The sequence below is a fragment of the Elephantulus edwardii genome, unplaced genomic scaffold (assembly GCF_000299155.1).
Source record: "Elephantulus edwardii isolate Elephantulus edwardi_28Jun2011 unplaced genomic scaffold, EleEdw1.0 scaffold00001, whole genome shotgun sequence".
NCBI lineage: Eukaryota > Metazoa > Chordata > Mammalia > Macroscelidea > Macroscelididae > Elephantulus > Elephantulus edwardii.
This window is the reverse complement of record NW_006399751.1, coordinates 31,707,529-31,712,757: the sequence shown is the minus strand read 5'-3', so window position 1 is coordinate 31,712,757 and position 5,229 is coordinate 31,707,529. Positions and strand designations below refer to the sequence as shown.

Sequence of the window (5,229 nt, the reverse complement as noted above, 5' to 3'; positions counted from 1 at the left end):
ATGTCAATTGGTATACCATCTATTCCTGGAGCCTTATTTTTTGCCATTTCCTTCAAAGCAGCCTGAACTTCTTCTTTCATCACCATAGGCTCTTGCTTATATGTTGTTTCATGAAATTCTTCTGTGTCTTCCAATTCCTTTCGATACAGTGACTCAGTATACTCATTCCATCTTCTTTTAATATTTCCGGGATCATTTAACGTTCTGCCGAAAGCATCCTTGATTATAGCAACTCGAGGTTTGAATTCGTTCTTCAGTTCCTTTAGGGTACATTCATTTTTAAAAAGAACAGTTTAAGTTTTTTTTTCCCTTGAAGTTCCATACTGTTAGTAAGAGGATAATATCCATACAAGGAAGTCCTATTAATAAAATATTAATGGTTAAATACTTAAATACCAACCAGTAATGCCGAAGATGAGGAAATTGAGGATTCCTACCAACTTCTCTGTGGAACAGATCATCTGGAGATTGGGCTCTATGAAGAGGAATGTGATATCAAGGTTGGAGTAAGACTCATCAACAGTCTGCATTATGTAGATGACACAACCTTGCTTGCCAAAACTGAGGAGGACCTGAGGCATTTGCTGCAGAAGGTCAAGGACTGCAGCCTTCAATATGGATTGAAGCTCAACCTTAAGAAAACAAAGATTCTCACCACTGGACTGAATGATGGCATCATGATAGATGGTGAAAAGACTGAGATTGTTTACAGCTTCAGCTTTCTTGGCTCCACAATCAATACTCTTGTTGCCAGCAGCCAGGAAATAAAAAAATGATTGAATTGGGAAAAATCTGCTGTCAATTACCTCTCTAGAGTAATGAAGAGCAATTATGTCAGTCTAGAGAGCAAGGTGCGCCTGATCCAGGCCATAACCTTCACAACTGGTTGCTATGCACCAGAGAGCTGGACAATGACTAAGCATTATAGAAGAAGAATTGATCCTTTTGAGCTATGGTACTGGAGAAAGGTATTAAATAACATAGACTACAAGGAGAACAAATGGGTTCATCCTGGAGACGGTGAAACCACACTGCTCCTTGGAAGCAAGGATTTTGATGCTCTGTCTGACATTCCCTGGGCATGTTGCAGTGAGGGACCAGTCCTTGTAGAGGGACATCATGTTTGGAAGAGTGGAGGGACAGCACAAGAGAGGAAAAATATGGATGAGATGTATTGACTGGGGTAATTGGGGTAGGTGTGTCAGAGACAATGAGGTTGGCTCAAGATAGAGCAGGGTTCAGAACTGTTGTACATAGTTGCTATGAGTTGCAAGCGACTCCAGAGCACGTAACAACAAACAACTTTTATCTTCTGAAATTAAACATGCAATAAGGACACATTGAAAATTATTGGCATTTGGAGTACAAAAGTTGGATACAATGAAAAAAGGCTTATGGATGGAAATTATGGCCTTGATGATAGAAATGAGGCCAGAGATCATACATATAAAATTGTTTTGTACAACCAAAGACATATTAATTGTAACTGCCTTTTTAAACATTTTTATTACTTTTTATTTTTTTTTAAATTTAGGTTGTTTATTTTTCATTTCAATGAACATCTACAGAGATTTTGGGATTCCATTCATTCATTGTTGCACCCTTCTCCCCGCACAAACCCCTCCCCTCTCCCCCCCATTTGCTCCTCTCCTTGAAAAGCAAAAGAAAAACTCCCTCATTGGTTTTTTTTAATGTGTGTACCGTCAAATCAGATCTGACTGGTACAGGAGGAGATTGTCCCTCCTTCTTCAGCAGAGCGTCTGGTGTAACTGCCCTTTTAAAAACAAACACAAAAAACCCATAAATGGCAACACATAGACCTGGCATGATATACAAGTATCAAACTGAGGAAATAAAGAGAAGTAGAGAAGCTCAAAATCATCCATTAGAACAAGACTTGGAACTGACTGTCCATGACTTATATGCAAATTCTAATTGAAGCTGAGGAAAATGAAGGTAAATATAAAATTCAACTCATAATATCACTAACCTGAATTTAGATGCCATCTCAAGAATAGTTTTCAACTGACCACTAATGACCAAAGACCAGATGGATTCAGAGATATCAAGGATATTATGCACAAAGAAAGAAGAATGCCATTAAAAACACACACAGAAAGAAAATATCAAAATATATGTCAGAAGATACTCTGAAACTTGTTAGAGAACATAGAGAAATGAAAACAAAAGGAAAAATGATGAAACAAGAGAGCTAAACATGACATTTCAATGGATAAGTTGTAAGGAAAAAGAAAAATATAAAAAAAAGGTATAGTCTCATACTTAAAGAACAGTTCTAGCCTTAATTTGCAATACTGGAGGATCCTATAGGCAAAATAATTTATGACAGAGAAGCATCAAAAGAAAAATAGAGGGGAGCTCTGGTGGCCTAGTGGCAAGGAGCTGCAACTACAATCCCAGAGGCTCACGGTTCGAATCCACCAGATGCTCTGCCGGGAAAGGAGGGACAATCTCCTCCTGTACCAGTCAGATCTGATTTGACGGTACACTCACACAAAAATAATAAAATAAAATAAAATAAATGGAATAAACAGAGTCACTGTACTAAAAAATGTTGCTAAATACTGAATCATTTCCAGAAATAGTATAACTGATAATATACAGAAGAAAGAAGTCCAAAGCTATACTGAAGTCATTGGGTAAAAGTAAGAATCCAGGAATTGATGGAATACCTATTCAGATATTTCATCATAGAGATGCATCCCTTTCATGCCAAGAAGTTTGGAAAGCAGATAGTTACCTGGCCAAAGAACAAAAAGCAATCTATATTTGTGTCCATTCCAAAAATAACAATTCAATAAAATGGAAAAAATATATATAGAAAACTGTGATTAATAGCACAGACAATAAAATATTGCTAATGATTATTAGAAAACAACTCGAGTAGCATGTTTTCAGGGAACTGCTAGGAATTCAAGCTGGATTCAGAAGAGGCAGTGAAATGGAAGATAACTTTGTTGAGAAAGCAAAGAATGCTATAAAGATACTTGTGTTTTATTGACAATGCAAAGGCAGCTGACTGTATGAGTAATAATAAATTATGGATAATATTAAAAAGAATGGTAATTCTAGAACACTCAATTATGGTTATATGGAACCTGTACATGGAACAAGGAACACTTTGAATAGGAGGATACTGCATGGCTTAAAAATCAGGAAAAATGTATATCAAAGTTGTATCCTTTTACTATATTTATTGTTTCTATATGCTAAGCATATCATCAAATAAGATGGACTATATGAGGAAGAATGTGCTTTCAGGATTGGAGGAAGACTCATAAAAAACATGCAGTTTGCAGATGATACACTTTGCTTGCTGAAAATGAAGAGGATTCAAAGTATTTCCTGAAAAAGATTAAAGACTTCAGAGGACCAGTCTGAATTTTTGACTAGCAATTAAAAATAATTCATAAAAAGGTTTTACCTTGTATATTCACTCTTGGACTCTCATAATCTCACTTTTAAGAAATCTATCCTGGTGGTGTCCCGGGCTGTGCCTGTCCCGCGCCCGCCGCCATTGAGACCATGGCTCCCGGGCAGCTCGCCTTATTTAGTGTCTCAGACAAAACTGGCCTCGTGGAATTTGCCAGAAACCTCGCTTCTCTTGGCCTGGATCTGGTTGCTTCTGGAGGGACTGCGAAAGCGCTGAGGGATGCTGGTCTGACAGTCAGAGATGTCTCTGAGCTGACAGGGTTTCCTGAGATGTTGGGGGGCCGTGTGAAAACCCTGCATCCTGCCATCCACGCAGGAATTTTGGCTCGTAATATCCCAGAAGATAATGCTGATATGGCCAGACTTTATTTCAATCTTATAAGAGTTGTTGTTTGTAATCTGTATCCATTTGTGAAGACTGTGGCTTCTCCAGACGTAACCATTGAGGCAGCTGTTGAGCAAATTGATATTGGTGGAGTGACCTTGCTCCGAGCAGCAGCCAAGAACCACTCCCGCGTGTCAGTCCTGTGCGACCCGGAAGACTATGCGGTGGTGTCTGCGGAGATGCAGGGCTCCGACAGTAAAGACACCTCCTTGGAGACCCGACGCCAGCTAGCCTTGAAGGCATTCACTCACACAGCACAGTATGATGAAGCAATTTCTGATTACTTCAGGAGACAGTACAGTAAAGGAATATCTCAGATGCCCTTGAGCTATGGAATGTACCCTCATCAAACACCTGCCCAGCTGTATACACGGAAGCCCAAGCTTCCCATCACAGTGCTGAATGGAGCCCTTGGCTTTGTAAATCTCTGTGATGTTTTGAATGCCTGGCAGCTGGTATCAGAACTCAAAGAAGCTCTCGGCATCCCAGCTGCTGCCTCTTTCAAACACGTCAGTCCGGCAGGTGCTGCTGTTGGAATCCCACTTAGTGAGGATGAGGCAAAAGTCTGCATGGTCCACGATCTCCACCAGACCCTTACCCCCATCGCCACTGCGTATGCTCGAGCAAGAGGAGCTGATAGAATGTCTTCATTTGGTGATTTTATTGCATTGTCTGATATTTGTGATGTTCCTACTGCCAGAATTATCTCCAGAGAGGTATCTGATGGTATTATTGCTCCAGGATATGAAGAAGCTGCCTTAACAATCCTTTCTAAAAAGAAAAATGGGAACTACTGTGTTCTTCAGATGGATCAATCTTACAAACCAGATGAAAATGAAGTACGAACTCTTTTTGGTCTTGGTTTAAGCCAGAAGAGAAATAATGGTGTCGTTGACAGGTCATTGTTTAGCAACATTGTTACCAAGAATAAAGAGTTGCCAGCGGCTGGTCTGCGATACCTCATCGTGGCCACTGTTGCCGTCAAGTACACTCAGTCCAAGTCTGTGTGCTACGCCAAGAACGGTCAGGTCATTGGGGTCGGAGCAGGACAGCAGTCTCGGATACATTGTACACGCCTTGCAGGGGATAAGGCCAACGCTTGGTGACTTAGACATCATCCACGAGTGCTTTCAATGACGTTTAAAACCGGTGTGAAGAGGGCTGAAATCTCGAACGCCATCGATCAGTATGTTACGGGAACCATCGGCGAGGGTGAAGATTTGGTTCAGTGGAAGGCACTATTTGAGGAAGCCCCTGAATTATTAACTGAGGAGGAGAAGAAGGAATGGATTGGCAAACTCAGTGAAGTTTCCATAAGTTCTGATGCCTTCTTTTCCTCTCAGGGATAATGTGGACAGTGCTAAAAGGAGTGGTGTGGCTTACATTGCTGC

The 5,229-nt window shown here is 40.4% G+C and overlaps 1 pseudogene; it reads left to right on the top strand.

Moving 5' to 3' along the window:
- Positions 1 to 3,546: 3,546 nt before the first annotated feature.
- Positions 3,547 to 5,229, top strand: part of LOC102848841 — a 10,279-nt pseudogene continuing 8,596 nt past the window's right edge.